General features: G+C 39.1%; 1 protein-coding gene across 6 annotated transcripts in view; it reads right to left on the bottom strand.

Annotated features, from left to right (window-relative positions):
- atp2b1a (ATPase plasma membrane Ca2+ transporting 1a) overlaps nt 1-10,118 on the bottom strand; it is a 46,479-nt gene extending 36,361 nt beyond the window's left edge. For all 6 annotated transcript variants that reach the window (XM_015057439.1, XM_015057437.1, XM_015057438.1 and 3 more), the window contains exon 1: nt 10,029-10,118. The gene's annotated coding sequence lies outside the window, so the exon portion shown is untranslated. The remainder of the gene's footprint in view (nt 1-10,028) is intronic.
- Between the last annotated feature and the right edge of the window lie 8,799 nt (nt 10,119-18,917).

Raw genomic sequence — 18,917 nt, forward strand, 5'->3', positions numbered from 1 at the left:
TGTGCCTGCAAGTAATTCGTTCTCTTCTCAGATTAAGAGTAGACTCCCCCCTCCCCCCCCAACTTATCTGTTAAAATATTTACCTGTAATTCTAAACAGATGATCAAAGATTTTTCTCATGAACTAAAGTGCTATACTCTTCTGTTCATAGATAAACCTATATGCATGCATCTCTAACTGTCTAATATTTAGCTGTTGATTTAAAATATAAAATGTACTTGCAGTTTCTTTAGTAAAGCAAGAAACATTTAGAAACTGCCTAAACAGAAGAGAAACTTGAGACTAAACCACAGGGCTGCTGAGACATCTTGCAAAGGAAATGATAAAACATGTTTTTCTTCTGTTCAACCACAATTAAAATACATCTTTCCAACCTTTTTTACTGTTAAATTTTCCTAATATAATGCTTTCTCTGTTAAATCAAAGTGTATAAGGATAACATAGCACACTATTAGCTTTTGGTAATAATTGATCTTAATTGGTCTACGGGCATTTCTTTTTTTTTTTATAAAAGTGCGTTAACCCTCCTTATAACCTGTGCTTTCTTAAAAAGCTGAAAGACTGTCTTTGTCGACACTTGTAATCTTTAAAGTTTGGAAGGAAAATCTAATTTATATAATTCTACCCATAAACCCTGTAAGGGTGTAACAAGTATTGGCGCCTAAAATATTGATGTTTGAAATCATATTCCATGGAGGAAGTCAAATCGGTGAAGTAAAATCACAGCTTGAGGACCTCAGACCATCAGTGTGTTTTTACTTCAACTTCGCTGACATTAAGGATTTTTGTTGTGGAATTTGGCATTTGCTAAACACATGCCTCCGAATCTGAATACAATAGTGCTATTACATATTACAGTGTTTACAAGATTTATTTTTTTAAAAGTGTAATGAGTTTAGATATTAAAATTTATTGAATTATATTGCTATGTATAGAGTAAAAAAGTGGGAAATTGTAAACCTGAGAACAATTGTGAGCAACACTGAACAAAATGGGTCTGCCAAATACATATCCAAATTAAAAATCAAATTAAAAGAAAAAATTCTCTAATTTGAGCTCAGTGAGGACAAAAAGGGTTCTTTGCCTTGTGAACAGGATGTTCACAATGCTCTCTGTTGTATCCAGACAATTCAAACTACAAACTACAGTAACTATTGTTCTGTTAAAAGTGTCCATATTAGTAAATGCACTTGCAAGCACAGCTACAAAATCTATTAGGGGACAGAAATGCAGGGTTACAAGATTCAGTGTGTTCACCAATAACTCAACAAAGTCCAACCAATAGACACCAGATAAGGAGAAACTTCACTGTCAGCGCAAGATACTAAAGTTTAACCAAGAGAACAATCAGCTGTGCTGCATGTGACATGGCTGTAGAGTTCATACTGTGGTGTGATTGACAAAATAAATGAGTCTGTTTTTAACATTGAATACCACAGACACCAAAACCAACCTGAAGATATTTGAGAATATCCCACCTACGCAGCCTTTTCTGATCAATGTAAACCTGAGGAGTCACTAATTGTCAGGAGCAAGAAAGGTTTGTAAAAAAAGAAAAAGAAAAAAATCAACCTAAAAAAAGAATAAGAAAAAAAAAAACAGTACCATTTTGAAATAGGTGTTTAATTGTTTTTAGTTCCAACCCAGCAGGACCAGTCATATGGTGTTTGTCGTAGAGCTGCACAATGTAATAGATTTCAGAAATGCCAAGGACTGTATGCAAAATTTGGAGGGATATTATATTTCAAGTGCTGGGCATTTACACTCTGCATAGGCGTAATATTTTTGGCTGTTTGAATGGATGCTAACTTCCCTTAATGTCCAAGAGAGGTATTTATTTTAGTAGTAGAGACACTGAAGTCTGGTTAGGTGGCTAAGTTTCAGAATCCATTGTACAATTTACATATTTCTCCAAGCTCTGCTCTAATCTGGGATATGCTTTTCCTACTATTCAACGTATCATACTTCTGGTGAATTCAGAATTTGATTTTACATTTCAAAGCGTTTCTTGCCCTTTTCACCCTGCTACCAAACAGGATGTTCACTTTGATCACTGAAACAACTGAAATAAAGCAATCTTAGACAATACCTAGACAAGTTCATTTAAAACATTATAGGTTATAGGCTTGTCACTGAAACAAACAAATAATGCAGCACTACAGAATCAGAAAATCCTAAAGACTTTCTGCAGTGTAATTACCCCAGGAAAAGCCATCTGTTAAATCGTCATCAGGACTTCCTGATTAGACAGATTCTACTCTAACAGTACAAAACTACAGCCCACCACTTAATTAGCCACACACAATGAGGCTGGTTCATGAGAACGAAGGACATCAGAATTGTTTTCATAAAGTTCAGACAAAATATGCACAGTAACTAGGGAGACTTCCCTGAACATTTCTATCAAGGCCTGAAGAGAAAATATAAAAGGATTAAGTATTTAATTTCTTATTGTACAGAAATGCTTTATAAAAACTGCTCTTCCAGGTACAGAGGTATGCTGGAATTTAATCAAGGCTGAACAAAAATGAAGGCAGGATGAAATTAAGCTTTTTACAGAAATAATAAAGGCGGTTCAGATGAGGAGTTCTAGATTCTCGCATTATTGTTGAATTTCTTCACCCAGGGATCAAACACACACACACACAAAACATCAAAATTTCTAACCGGAAAAAAAAGAATAAAGGTATCTTTATGCTGAATTTGATGAGCCACATAAAACATGATCACGTGGACTATTCAATCAGGCATGCAGAGATCAAAGACGGTCACTTTTTCTTTGATCCTTTCTGATAAATGATCAGCAGGTCAAACACTTTCTAATGATTAAATGCATCAGAGCCAAGAACTTCAACTTTTCAGTTTCATAGTTCAGATAAGACGCTTCAAGGGGCTTAATCTTGTAATTTCGTCATTTTCTGTTAGATTCAAACTACTACCTCCATCAAAGAGCTTTTCTTTTATGTTTTATAGTCTAAGAAAACTGGAAATTAGAAAAGCTTTCTTATCATAAAAATCTGTTTCAACTCATTGAAAAATGCTTAAATATGTACCAATCGGGTATTTGCTAGAAATACAGAAGTAGTGTTCATTTTGGTGCATTTAATCAACAGGGAAGAAAACATGACTGTACATACAAAACTAGAAAAAGAAATATTTCACTTAGATAAGGGGCTTGAGTAAATACCCGCAGAATTTTCTTAAATCAATTTAAAGGTTGAGCTATAGAGGACCACAGTTAAGATTTTACTGAAACCAGCATGAAGCCCAGGTAACTTGGCTAAACTGTCAGATATCCTTTGAAATTCTTCAACCTTGTGCTGGCAGAGAGACGGCTACGTTTCATATGTAGTTCACACAGCCCTGCTTAAAACAGAATATAAATAAACTCATACAGATAGGGGTGTTACAAAACGAGGGTGACGCTCCTGCCCTCACAAGTGCACTCCGTTGTGTGCGGAGTGCACTAGCGGGCACCTAACGCATGTCAAAAACAGTTCATTTAAAAATATGCTAATTCGACAGCAGAATAAAATTCTCCGTCATGTGGATTCAGATCATTTCTGATGGTTCATCTACGAGGTTTAGATCGTCAACATGTGTGTTCACATGAGTTTAGTAGAGCCAAGACGCAATATGTCCAGTTGGGCAAATGACATTAGCAGTGAAAGAGAAGACGCATCTGAAACTCAATTGGACCGAGCATAAAAAGGCCTTCCCATCTGGAAATCTAATGAAAACACAATGCAGCTTTTATACAAGGTTCTTGGTCAAAGGGCTCAGTTAAACAGATTGAAGTAACAGCAATTAGCTGGCATGGAACAAATGTGGTTCTTTAAATAAAACCCAACAGAGTGTAAAAATATGTCAATGGTAACAACTGGAATCTATGCAAATCTCCAACACGTTTCTGCAGCTGAACAGGATCGAGTGTTTATAACAGCTTAAAAAAAATTATCCCTTGTTCTGACTGTACATTGAGTTTTTAACGCAGGGTTTAATTTGCTTTAAATGATAAGAATCTAAAATGTTGCAGCTCCCCAGTCAAACAGTAATGTGAACCAGTGTTTACCCCCTAACAGATTTCTGTTTTTGCTTCTTTTTTTTTTTGTCCGATTTAAATGTTTCAGATGATTAAACAAATGTCAATATTGGATAATCTGAGTAAATGTAAAAAGCACTTTTTGAATGATTTCATTCATTAAGGGCAAAAGCTAGTCAAACCAACCTAGGACTATGTTCAAAAATAATTGCTCCTCATGTTGGTTCATAACAGTTATTTTTGACTTTAGGGGAACAAACACTTTTTCACAGTACTGTTTAAAAAGCAGGTTTGTTTGGTCAGTTTCCAGCCAACAGGATTTGGACATTTCTGTCTGGACTGACGGTTCAAACTGCAGGTAGATCCAAGTTACTTTGCAGCTTGTTCTCCACGGACTAGTTACCTGTATCAGGTTATGCCATCATGTTAAACATATAGTATTTGAAAACTTAATTTTCTGTCATTCCATTTCAAGGGTTTAAATTCTTACAATATGCCTGAAATAAAAACAAGACTGAAGTTTTCTCAAGCTGTAAGACCCAGAGAATAACAGAGTTGCACCCGACCCCACTGTCACTGCTCACTGCTGGTCAGCTGGCTGAAAGAAAACTGCTACATTTATCCTTTGTGTGGACATCCAGAATTATTTCCAGTAGCAAAAACACACAGTCACGGTGTATAAACTAAAGGATCACCACATATAATTAAATATTTAGATGTTTACACTACAAAAATGGCTTACACTTATGTATTGAATATTAAATCTATATAAATATCATGACAGTAGTATTCTAGGAATAATTATTCATTTTCTGCTTTAAACAAACGCTACTCTATTCACATCATACATGCTTTATATTTTTATGCAAATTCTGTGAAACTCATCGCTCCTGCTGTTCCGCTTCACACTGAAAAATAAGGCTGAGTATTTTTCTTGGCCTTGTGGTCGGTCCAGGCTACGTCCAGAAAACGGCCTTGAACTTGTTGCCTAGACTGACTCATTACTTCTTACAGTGGTTTCTCCTTTTACCACATAAAAAAAGGTGTTGAATATTTGTGGCTCGTGCTTTGTTGAGGGTGCCTTAGTACTGTGGTTAAGGTTGCTATTTTTGTTATGTTGCACCTTACAGTTCATTCATCCAGCATCATTTTACAAAATAGATTCCATGTTTTAATAGTTTCCACTGCTTTACAAAACAGGATGTGCCACAAAGCTTCAATGTAGCACAAATTTCACTATAAACGGTGAAGATCTCAGCTCTTCTGGCAAAAATAAATGCAATCTTAATTGTTTTATTGACCTGGATCCATTTGATTTATCTTACTTTATCAGCCTCCTTTGACATGATCACACTTTACAAGCGTCAACAATGCCAAGATGAAGACGTGCCAACATTCGCTACGCCGCTTCAGTTTAGGGTTGCAGAGCGGGTCACATGTCACAACAGTGGAAAATCATTGTGATTGGATCTCCAAGCCAACAGCTGGCGTCCTATGGTTGAATGACAGTGACTGGACTTAACCCCTTCACTGCCTCAGCCTCGCGCCTCTGTCGGATGACTTGCCTTGAGGCGCAAAGAGTTGCGACTCTCGAGCGTTATCTCACATCAGACGTTTGCTGAGGCCTCCTCCACCCACAGGCTGCGCGAGAGGAAGCCGGGCAGCCGACGGGACGGCAGTGGTCTTCCTCATCCACGATAAGGAAAACCCTCTGGCAGTTTAAACACCTCCACGTGCCAACAACTCGCCGAAAGTCGAAGACAGCAGTTCTAGGGATCCCTCTGCTGAGGAGCTGCCTAATGCGAGATGTGGTATTTTTAGCTTCGCCCAGACCGCCCCCTCCCCCCGCAGCGAGTCGTAGCTGAACTGGGTCACGCCATGTAAATGTGGAGGGCACAGGCAGAGACACCTAGCCCTCCTTGAGTCGCCCTGCTTACAGCCGGGAGTGCTGCTTCACCCCCAAGACTGGAATTTCTCCACAGGTCTGAAAAAGCTGTCAGGCACCCAGTCGATGAGAGCGCACAGTCAGAGGCGTCATCAGCAACACATTCGCTGCTCTCCGGCACTTCTTTCATCTGGGATAACAGGCAATTGTTCCCTGAAGTGACAGAAAAATCTCTTACCGTCAAACTACTTAGCCTGAATTAACAAATGAGTAAACTATTTCCTGAACCGTTTGACTAAAATATTTTGTAAATAATCAATGTGGTTAAGAACGGGATATCAAAAAAAAAAGAAAGAAAGAAATGAGAAGCTGTCAAAACTATTTAGCTATTTGCTAAAAAGTCATTTTCAAAGAAGCTGAAAGCACCATCTCCAAGCCAAGCTTCAAATCCCTGAAATAAATGTCTTCAGATTATTCCAACATTCCCTGTCAAAGTCGACTGCCAAAGAAAGCACAGACAATAAGACATGTAGAACAAGGTTATTTCCCCCTAAATAAATCTAAAATTGAATTATTTAGATGCCACAACAGAGGATATGTTTGGCATAAACCAAATACAACGTTCCAGGAAAAGAACATCAGAACTGTGAAGCACAGCACTTGAATCGTCATGGTTTCAGGGATGCTTTACTCAACTTCCCCCATAATCCACTGTGAATTGTTCCGTGTGTCAGCGTGTGCGTGGGGACTGGACCCTGCTAAGTGGTGGGTGGTTGACACAAGCGTCACTTCATTGCATTGTCCAACAGGGCGACCATGACACCGTACTTCTGTGATGCCGGCGTCATCTTCATACAGTGTCCGGTCTTGTGACGACGAGAGTCACACAAGCAGTTTTTTGAAAAATCTGCAGAGTCTCAAGGTCATAGGACTGGAAGCATCCCATCTGTTACAACTAACATTTGAAATAACTAATACAACAACACTGTGCTTGTTGTATTCCTTGAAGCATAAGGTTTGGACTAATTTCTTTTAAAAAAAAAAATCAACACTGGTGATAGAAAATGACAGCGAGCAGCACTCAGTGCTATGACATAACAGATTTCATGAGAGTACTTTACAAATAAATTCCTGTTCAAGTGGACAACACCTCGACTCCACACAAAAGGATTTAATACATCCACCTGCACTCAGTGTTTCGCTGAGTGAAACTAATCCAATGCCGTGATGGCGGCACCACCTGACAGCTCACGCAGAAAATGTTTCCTGCACACTTTTCCGTGATCTGACACACAATACGAATATGTGAGAACTCAGAAGCTTGGATTTTAAGAGTTTTCACTTTAAAAGAGCTTTAATTATGCTCAACTGTGATTTCTGTAAGGCAGATGTTTCCCCCGAAAATACTGTAACAAAAACATGCTACATATGTAAATACTCTTGGGGGAAAAAAAACTATTAAATCCAACTACATCTCTGAATAGCTCACTGGAGTTGTATAATATAGACCAAATGTAGACCTTTTACTCCAAAAATGTTAGAAACCAACCCGCAAGACATGCCTACAATCATACATTAAGAAAGATTTGAATGAATGAGTAGTAATGGGCAACTCGAAAGAGATGTAACATAATACCACTGCTTGGAATAGCCTTGGCCCTACAGTCTCCACCGATAGACAAGCAAAACTCCCAACACAAGTACATTAGATCCTGAATACATTCCGTCTCATGGTACCATATATTCTACCACATGACAACAACAACACACTGTTTAGTTTCCAGTGCTGGTTTACATGACTCAATGTCCCCTTACTCATAAGATGACCAGGGTTTTTTAAAACAATACCCTTTACTCAGCACTTAGAAATGAAGATTTATGGTTTTTTTTCTTTTTTTATATTGATCGTTTTCACGGTGTAAATTTGAGATGTGACACTAAAACTTGAGCTCATCAACTCTCCTCTGTCTCATCATGAGTAGTTCACCCTAGCATTCTTGGAAAATTGAGAACTGTCTGACCTGAATTAGTTGTAACACCTACCAATAAGGACTCAATAATTACATATATGGTGCTTATTTTCTATATTTGCTATAACTATATCAAAATAATAAAACGAGTCATTTACGCGTTAGATTATTTTTATATTATATGACTACTTAATTCATGTTACACATTTTGCTTTAAATTTCTGTCTTAATAGAGTGCAATGGCTGCATTTATCCTCAAGGTTATCACCATGACACTCAAACAGCCCGATTCCAGACACAACACCCCTACTACCTTAAAACAATTGTTCTGTAAAGTCCCCAAATTCACTTTGGTGTGATGAGTAACTTCCAAAACAAAGCCTCGCATTAGCAGTAATCAGGCGTTTTAAAGAAAAACAGCAGCAAATGGAGCGACTTCTGTCTTTTTACTCTTTCAAGGTGAGCGGAGTTCTCCATCCTAAGCCACAACAAAGAGATTGTACGGCAACAAATAAGAAAAGTGATCATTTTGCCTTCGTTGAGTGACAGATAGCGACAGTCTGAAGTCAAAGAGCTCAGAGGATCTGACTGATGATCTGAGTGAATCGATAAACAACTGTTAAATTTCTTTATGCTGAGAAAGACAAATTCATCTAAAAGCTATTCTTAGAGCATTGTAAAGTCTAATTCAGACCTTCCTGGTCTGGACTGGCACTAAATTTAAGTAGTTTATCATTTCTATAATAAAACCTCAAGACATTCTGGCTTGGCTGTCATTACAAATTATGTAATGAGTCCACAGATAACTGCTGTACTCTAGGATGACTAAAAGACCTTAGATAATTGAAACACAGGGTAACATTTTAACCATAAAAGAAACAAACATGCATTTTTAGGGTGATTACAAAGATGCTTGCTCCTCGGCAGCACAGGGGGACACCGCTGGCGCTGAAGCAAGCCCGAGTGCTTTTTAATTGGATAAGGAGTGATCCCTTCAACTGCACACCAAAAGGTGCCCGGTGGCTGCAGTCCATTTCAATTTCGACAGATAATCTATACCATACTAGTGCTTCCATTAAGTCGCAAAAGTTTTAAGGGTGGCTGTCTCAAGGTCCGAAGTTCCTAAATGTTATTTTGCAGTGCTGACCGTAAATCAACCGTTAAATAACGGTTGATTGCCAGGAGCAGAAAAAAAAATATCGGTAGGGGTGAAGTTAACCTGAACGGAAAGCAGTAAAAGCGGGACAGCTCGAGAGGGGACTCGATGTGTTGTTTATCGGTGGAAGTGTATCTAAAAAATTATAATAATACTGATTGTTCCTCTATAAAAACAAGTTTACTGCGGCTGCATTGGGGTGACAGACAGCTGCGAGGACTGCCTTGCACGCGGAATCCACAGAACACTGTCCCCCGAATTTACAAGATAGCAACGGCAACACGCTACATATCTAACATAAATTGCCTCCATGTATAGCCGTTAAATGAGTCAGACAACGTTACATGGAGTAAGCTAGTGTTAATTTGTTTAACCCATTAAATTTCAACACATTTCACGGGAAATGTTCAGCTTAAAGCGCAGTTAGAGAAGGTACGGTTCACGAACCGTTAAAGCAAGCAAGTAATCGTCGCGAGTTTAACGTTTAACACACGTTAAAAAGCCGTTCCTGGCTGACGTTCAACATTCGACTGTTAGCCGACTAGCTCACATGCTTTAGCCTATACTGGTTGTAATGAGGGAAATACACACAAAAAATGTGCTTCTTATTGATTGACAAGTCCAAAAACTTACACTAGAGCTGAGTGGGAGTCACGTAAAATTAAGCACAAGCAAATGGAAGATGGCAGCATCCTCGCCGACTACTACGAGCCACCTGGGGTTGGCAAATGAAACGCCCAATGTCAGTATCGAACCAAGATATAACCAACGATAGCTAACGGTGTTAGCTTCGGTACAGTAGGCAGTTACCCTTTCAGACGCTGGCCCTCGCTGATCACTGCACACCCAAAATGAAGATTTTTTTTTTTAACAGCACCTGGTTTTGAATGCAGCTTCCGAACAACTGGAAACCTCTCCTAGCACGTGGCCATTCTGCCACCTTGGTAAGGAAATAAACCAGAAAAATATACTTACTCCCGTTTTCTGGAGAGCAATCCCTGTCCGTTTCTCTCTTCACTCCCCCTCAGTCTCACCAAAGACTAGACTCTCTGCCCCGATCTGAGGTAAGGCCCCGCCCACTGCGTTGTCACAGCCACAACCAAAGACGTCTAATGCGTCAAGAGAGTTCCCCTTCGACGGCCGCTAGTCACTCGTCAGAAAACCACTTGGTGCAGTGATGAAAACGGATGGCGCTACAATTGAGCTAAAACTGAACAAAGTGACTGAGTGTTCTTGTTTATAATTTTATAAAAATTGTTAACATTTCCAATACCAAAAGCTAATCAACATTTTTTTTCCTTCTTAGAAGAGGCAAACTGGTGCATAACTCCCTTTACCACACTGTAAATCAATAACTAAATGTGTACAATTAACTTGTAAAACTAAATGATAAACAGAAATATAAATAAAAATAATTGTCTTTTAGATTAAAAAAACCACTTTGCGATACTTTAAGCCTCCTTTTTTCCATTTTGAGTTTGTTTATGCACTGCACTCCATCCACCTCTGAGGATAAATTATACATACATATCATGCACTAATAATTAAAGTTGAACATTTAAACTTTTTTTGATTATTAATACTTGGATTTCGAAATTTTCAACTTAATTTGTTGATTTTATTGTCCAGACTAAATTTACAATGTAAGGGAACACTTACCAACTGGAACGTTTCTCAAACGTGGATTTAAACGAAGGCGGAAGTACACTGTGGAGAATCAACTTGCTTTGCCGACTTCCCTGCTGTCACAACACCGCCAGGGACATGTGATGCACGTCAAAAGGAGGATGGGTACGGACCAATGGTGTGGATTCCCATTGGTCGAGCCAGCATATCAGTCGCCTATGGAAACGGTTACGTCATGATCCCCTCGTATTCCCTCTTCGCTCCCGTGTCGCTTTATAATAACAGGATTATTGAGCAGTTCCCTCCATCATTTAAGGCAGCCAGTGAAAAGCACACACAGAAAGATCACTGTGTTGTCTCTGCAGTCCTGCTGTCTGCAACACAAGGCTCTTCCCTCAACGCTTAATCAAACCTGACGTCACTGTTTCCATGATGTAGCGCGGGGTTTTTTTTTTCTTCTTCTTCTGCTCCCTATTGAATGCCTGTATTATTCGCGATTATCCAGAACTCATGAGAAGTAGCATTTTCAGCAAACATAACCCTGACTGGGTCACTGCAGCACGAAGAGCAGCGCCAAGTAACAATCTGAGCTGCCGTCAATGTCTTCAGCTACCAGTCAAACACTAACTGAGCAAGTGTATTCTACACTTAGAATACATTGCATGTGCATGCGCCTTAAAAAAAAAAAAAAAAGAAAAATCATAATATGATTTAACAGCTTATTTTATTTCAGTTATTCAATTTAAAAAAATAAACTCATATAGATTTATTCTACACTGTAATATAATTTAATCATTTATATCTGTTAATTGTAATGATTATGGCTTATAACAAGCCATAAGTATTACTGAATAATTTACAATAATTACAGTGGGAGAATAAAAACTTGTGGAAAATCTATTTTCCATTAATTATTAATCAAACATTTGATCAATCTAAACATTTGATCCTTTATTTAAGGTAACTCAGGGATTCAGCAGTTTTGCAGTTTTTCTGGAAGTTTCATCCAGACAGAAGACCATACAAACTGGATGCTGCTACTCCATGTTTGATTCTGACTCTGGAGACGCAGAGAAGACTAGAACAGGAAGACCTCAGCAGTCTGGAAGACCAATAACAGGTCTTTAAAATCCTGTCGTTTGTTTATAAAAATGGCTTGGGATCAAAATATGTTAAAGTCTGTTCTCTTAGCTGCCAAGAACCTGTGTAGGAGCTTTAAAACTGAGTTGATGTGTTCCATTTTCACAGTTTTAGTGAGGACACAATGAGAACAGATGTATCTGTGTGGTAGGTCTTAAATCAATCACTCATGCAAACTACCACAAGTTTCCCCTTCCACTTAACTTTCCATGAACCAGTATTGTTTAAAACTGCTTTTAAACAAAGGCCTTTTGTAGATTAGCCTCGAGGGAAGGGATCTTGTCAAGCCAAACTGTCGGGTTCTCCATTTTGTGGAGAGCCTAAACTGTACTTCTGTATTTAAAAAAAAAAAAGATTGGTCTCATACATTCACTTAAGATTTAAAGAAAACAAACAAAATATTACTGTTTGTAATGAATCTGTATTAAAATTTTACTTTCTGAATTAAATTACCTACATAAATTAACTCTGATAACTTCCCTAGGTTCCTTTACCCATCAGTTGAGGGTGTATTTGTAAGCATTTTAAGGTCCAAAACAGTTGAAGAATTTAAGTTCTTTTAAATAAAAGTTAATATTAAAGTTCAAAATGTGCAAAAATAAAATAAAATAAAAAAAATAGTTCTATTCACAAAAAGATCAAGCTTGAGAAATGATCTTTGGCTAAGTGGGCCATTTTTAGGTTCTCTTAGCTCAGTTTAATATCCCACGATTGAAAACAAACTTTAGCTAAGGTCAAACTGCTGTGTATTACACTAGTCGTTTTAACATAATGGGATTTATCATTAACACAATAGCCCTGAGTCTGCAGAACCACGTATCTTTTCAGATGTGTAAACATCTAAAAAGGTCAATGAGTTTGTGCTTGTGTACGTACAACCCGACAGTGGAAAATTTCACTTCAGAATTTCTGTGTCAGATAGAAGTCAAAGGGGAACAGAAGCAGAATAGGAAAAAGGCTTTTTTTCTTCTTTTTTTCCCACTGGGGAGTCTTGCGCAATAAGTGTGTGATTCGACTTCTATGCCTTAGCGAAAGGCAAAATGAGGAACCACCAGTCTAGTTGCACAGATAAGCAAAAAAAAAAAAAAAAAAAGATGTAGTAAACTTTTGAACAAACTGTGAAATGCTGGAGCCAGTCATGCCTGAGCGCGTTAGGTACCCGCCCGCGTGCCTTTTGAACCGTCAATTCCCTGCTCTAAAACTTCAGCAAAGTCCATCTCATGTGCTGATGTTTCCCTTTTCACATGCAGAAGCAGTGATGTAAGCCTCAGCTGATCTGCGCGGCTTTACTCGCAAGGTTTTCAAAGTGGTGGCAGAAAAGATAAAGCATAAATCTATTTTTATGTCCGCTACTATTTATTTATTTATTTTTTATATATATAGCTGACCCTCAGTGGTTTAGTTGGCTTCCAGAGTTGCCAGTCTGTACAGTTTTATGTCGGCTAACCCTGAGCAGATTCCTCCAACCAAAACAGTGAAGCTGCCTTTCTGCCTATAAGTCTGTCAGTTCCTGCGTTATCCCTCCCGTTTTATCCCATGCTCAAATACTGCAGAACTCATGGAAGTAACTGAAAGCAAGAAGACGGATGCAGACTTTAAGCGGGGCATCTTTAATTCATGCGTGGGAGACGAGCTGCTTTTTAGCCACAAAAGAGTTGATTATATATCGAGTTTTATTCACTGGCAGAAACATAATCGCCTAAAAATCCCAGATTAACGAAATTAACTTGTGATCTTCAGACTTAGCTAAACTAGCAGCGGCCTGTCTCCAGTACTTGCGAAACCTAAGACAATAAGCTGTCTGATAACTCTGGGCCTGATCTCCTAATCTCATAACTGACCACAAAGTCAACAAGTGCATGAGTGGAATTTAATTTGAAGACGAAAAAAAAACCCAAAAAACAACAAAACAAAAAAAAAACAGGCAGAAAGCAATTATGTAAGTGATTGTCGGGAGACCATTAAAATCTAAATGTCAACAGTGCTCCTCATGCAGAACTTGTTAATTTTCCGTAACACTTTCCTTATTGTCAGGCGCCAATGTTTTTGGTTTCAGTTTTAAAAATAGATTCATTTAGTTGGATTTGGCCTTAGGCTGCTACTGCTTGTTTGTTCAGTTTAGCTCCAACATTCCTGTTCTGTGGTACTTGGATTGCATTTTGTTTTTGGCTGAACTATTTACAAAGTACACAAAGCTTATAAACTTTGATGACGAGGTAATAAGCCACCCCCATAAAGATGCTTTTCGCCCAAAAACGAGCTACGCTTGAAATAGAAAACTACCCCAATCGCAACGTATAGAGGAAAACATTCAGACAAATCTATAGCTAAACTGAAACAGACAACAGTGAACCAAGAACAAGTGCTTATGGTTATTATTTACCTGTGAAATTCAAATACGGGGTCTGGGAATGACATCAAACCAAATCTAATCGTGTTCTCGGTTGCAAGCTGTAAATCTGAGGAGATGCGCCCAACTGCCATCATTTGTGATTACTGCCAATTGGGTAGAATATTCTGCAAAAGAAGAGAAATCATTATTCCAATCAAATATAGCACGGAGTTGAGGACCTTTGTTCTCCTTCCTGAAAAACAATTAGTTCTTAGTATTTGTCGATCTGATGTTTGTTAAAAAACATTTTTGAACCACTGGCTTAGCCTCCTCAAGCTCAATTTTAATCTGTCTAAACAGCTTTAAGTCACAGAATTAAAGTAGAAGATGACCCCTCATAAATATTTGCAGTTTGCCTATTTTTCAAGATTTATAAAAATATTTTCTACTGACACTTAAAGCGAACTGGAATAAAGATATTTACTAAGCAGAAGAGAACCTAAAAACTTTAGAAAATATTGGCACAAATCTTCCCCCTCCTTGTAATCTGAGGGAAAATGATCTCCAACGCTTGAGCACTTCGAGGGCCGCGGTGCTTTCAAATTGGTCAGACCGATCGTTTCCCTTCCACAGCTGTTGCCATGAACCTTGCTGTTGACTCAGTTTCTCTGTGGAAATTTGCCAGATGCTCTGGAGCGTCTCGTGAACTACAGTAAATGTCAAGTGTCACCGTCCTTTGTGCATGCAAATGTGTTGTTCACGCAGTCTGAGTAAGCATTCGTGATGCGGGAACTTTAGGGGGTTGGTGGACACATTCAGTGTAAATCACAGACACGCTCAAATCAAACTTCTATATTTTTTTGTTGATAAAGAATCACATGCTTTGTAAGATAAGGGTGAATAACTAAAAAGTTTAGAACATTTTTTTTTTCGTAGGCACCAAGATTGCTTTTGTGGTGAGTTTGTGTTTTTTTTTTTTTTGCTCCTAACATAGAACTTTAATTGCTGGGGTAGAGCTCTACACACCATGAGACGAGATAGCTTGACAAATAATTGCAGGTTCAGTTGGAAAGTGTCTTGCAACTGACACAGCATGAATGTGTCTGCTATTCTAACCAAGAATGACTTTGCTGCAACATCCTACTTACATATGGGCTTTGAATCGATGAAGATCTTTGCACAAAGCACGATGGAAAAGCCGAGAAGAATGGAAAAAAAAAAAAAAAAACGAAGCCTCAAAATCTGTCATTTCCAAACAGTTAACTGTAAATTCTGCTGTGTTGGAAATGCCCGTGGAAATCATGTGCCTCGAGGCAAGTGGAAAATGGGAACAAGAAGATGCCTCATTATTTGGGTTACATAAGCTGGTCCCTATCAGTGAAGACGTGCTGCATGAACATTTCGTCCTTTGGTCAGCCAATCTTTCTTCACCACTTTGTTTCTTGAGCGGACATCAGATTTTCCACTGGCTCAGCAATGTGGAACAGAGTTTGACGTGGAGGCTGCGAGAGGGGCAGCTTCCTCCTTCAAAAAGGAAAAGTAAAAATAGTATTACATATTTTCAAGAATCAGTGCCGATGACGGGTATGGGAATCAGAAGTTCTTCTCCGACACTGTGCCTTGAAAAAGTATTCTTTTCTCCAGACATTGAGTTAAGACTTCACAGAATTGTACTTAAATTATAGACTATGGCATTCTTATTTTTTTACTGTCAGAAAGTACTAAGAGTTATTAAGAGTTATCATGGAAGATGGAAAGGATCGAATGTTGCAGACCCCCTGGTAAATGGACAACCATATTAAAATAAAATCTTCCTTTAAACTTCCAAAACCCTGACCTGTTGTGTGTCCATTACGGATTGAGTTTTAAGGCAACTGTGTGTTATCAATGGAGATAAAAAGGGCTAAAAACAACTGTATGCCACACTTTGAGTGATTGTTAAAGATCAAACAAACTGCATTTTTGCACATACTTCACAAATATGTGCTGCTTTGTATTGATCTGTCCAACAAAACAACTAAGGTTTGTGATTGCACAAGGACAAAATGTGAATAAAGTTTACGTCATACGAATCCTTTTGCACACTGCTGTACTCTGAACTTCTTAGTCTGTATGTGATATCATCTTGCTGACATGAGTCCTAACGGATTTCACCCTAAACTGTTCAGTCGCATTCAACGACGGCAGTGGCTATATCAGTCAGACAAAGTTTATATTAAGGACGGGTCACCGGCATTTTAATAATAAACCCTCTTTAACCAACATGTCATTAGTCTGCCACAATCACTGTAATCACATTTTTCTTTTGGTTCAAACATTGGTTTATGTCTGCTGAAGGAGACCCCAATTATATGATTATCATTCACACCATGCTGACTGGCAAAGCAACCAGACACACAAACACGGTGAATTATACATATGATGCATGTGGAATGAGATCTCAAGAAAATCCCTCAGAATCAGTTCCACAAAGACTCTTTGTATGAATGGATGCCTGGAGAAAGGTGGTGGAAACAGGAGACGCCGGGGAGGGTGTGGGGGGGTGATGAAGGGTCCCCTTCTGATTGAACTGCTCACCCCTTGGTTTGTGCATGTTTGTGTTTCCTACCAGCCCAGGAATTTACTGCTCGGCACTGGCAGGAACAGCCGCGGAGAGGTGAATGGCCTTCAAGGATAAAGACCAGAGTTGTTGGGAGGTAGGTTTGGAGGGAAACCGAGACGGAGGAGAGGAGAAGTGGTAAAAGAAAGATGAAGTGCAAACACAAGGAGTTATTGTAAAAAAAAAAAAGGAAAAGAAAAAAGGCAAAGAGTCAGCAAATAAGCGTGACCTGGAAGTAGAGATGACAAAACAAAAGCTGTGTGCACAGGGTGCGCGTGCAGGCAAGGAGACAGTGGTCTCACTCTGCCCTGAGCCAGCAGCAGGAAGATTATCTGGCCAAGTTTCCACTTGCAAACAATAATTCACCACAAGTGCCTATTGAGGTCAGACTTAGCAAGGGCGGTGACCCAACCAGCGCAATATAAGGTTGTGTGAGTTGAAGAGTCTGTATATGGTTATAGGATTCCACTGCCACAAAAATTTGCGTGTGCGAAAACCAGCCATAGAAGGGTGCTTTGTGGGGTTCCTTCTCTGTCCCGCAGCACATTTTTTCCCCCCCTCGCTTTGTTTTCATCGATATCTCCTGTATTTACATTCGCACTGGCTGCTGGTGAGGCTGGAAAGAGTATTTCAGGCAGTGAAAATTTGACATGTCATATAATACGGAGGCATATAAATAGTCTCGATTCTGCTCTCGCCAAGGCAGGAAACCACCTGAGATTCCACATTTAGACGTAGCGCAGCGTTTGTGGAAAACGCTGCCGTTAGAAAACGGCTACAGTGAAAACAGGCAAACGGGCAAGACTAAAACACCTGCTGCGGTTAAATGTCAAAAACGAGTTGCCAGAAGTTATGCAGAGTTAATACCTCACGGTTTTGATCGGACAATGGGATTTAGAGAAACATCTGATCTGTCAGGGGCTAGTTAGCTTCCTGTCAGAGATGACTTTTGGGTAATTTAAAGGCAACAGGCAGTAATTAAGAATCGCTTTCACTGTGCTTAGTTGTTCAGTAAGGCGTAGAGCCCATCAGCCCCATTAATCTGCCTTTTCCTTCCCCCTAAGTCTGAGCGGTGCCACTGGGGACAAGGCAAAACAATTAATGGCAGCTTAATTACAGTGCCACATCAGATTTTTTTTTTTTTTTTGCTTAACCCACAGAATGTACAGAGAGGAGAACATTAAAAGTACATGCATTCTCAAGCCAGCACACAGCTTTTGGAGCAGCTGAAACACAGTGGCACGGACTGGGCACAGATGGGGCACGGAGGAGGAGATCCAGTGGGAACTTGGTGCCCTTTACACCCCATTTCTTCTTTCACATAGGGGCTTTCCCCTGGGAAAGGGAAAAAGGTTTGGTGAGGCAGGGTTACAGACTGGGACCTAAGGCCAGTGATGCAAAGGAACCCCTGTGTATGTGTGAGCAGATGTAACATGATGTAAGGAATCAAAAACTAGAAATGGTGGTTTTATATGCGAGATAAACAAACTGAAAACATTCCTAAGTCGGCAAGCTTATAGGGAAAAACGGTATAAAACATGAGAAGCAATTTGCAGACATGCATTGAAGGAGCAGTTTTCAGTGGCAAAACAGACAAGAAGTAACTGTTGGGACCTTGATAAATAAACCCATTTTGGGAGCTGACATTAGTAATCTCTTCAGTGCATGCAATACAGATTATGCTTGTAACCGCTATGGACTTTCCTAAAACAATACCGCTGGAGAGCAGATTTAAAGCGTACATTAATCACATCAAGTTGTTCAGGTGATGAAGTAGCAAAGCAGACCCAGACCATCATACTACCACCACTATGTTTGACTGTTGGTATAATTTCTTTCTGAAATGCTTTGTTGTGAGAGATTTAACAGCTGTTGAATTTTAAACATCAACAGTAAATGGTGTAAGGCCTGTAGGACTTCAAATGTTATTCTGTTTTTTTTGTTTGGCCTTCTGCATGAGTCATCAATGAACTCTTGGAGTAGTATCTTTAGCCCAACCTCTATGCTTCACTTTTTCCTCATATTTTCTCCACTGGTAATAGTTGTTCTCATTTTGGTTTCTTTGAGACTTAAAGCCTTAGACATGGCTTTGTAATCCAGTTCACACTGACTAACATCAGATAGTTTCTATCATTTCTTTATATCAGGTTGTGATCACTTGCTTTTT

The sequence above is a fragment of the Poecilia latipinna genome, unplaced genomic scaffold, assembly GCF_001443285.1.
Source record: "Poecilia latipinna isolate Pla-1442-1.1 unplaced genomic scaffold, P_latipinna-1.0 Scaffold1462, whole genome shotgun sequence".
NCBI lineage: Eukaryota > Metazoa > Chordata > Actinopteri > Cyprinodontiformes > Poeciliidae > Poecilia > Poecilia latipinna.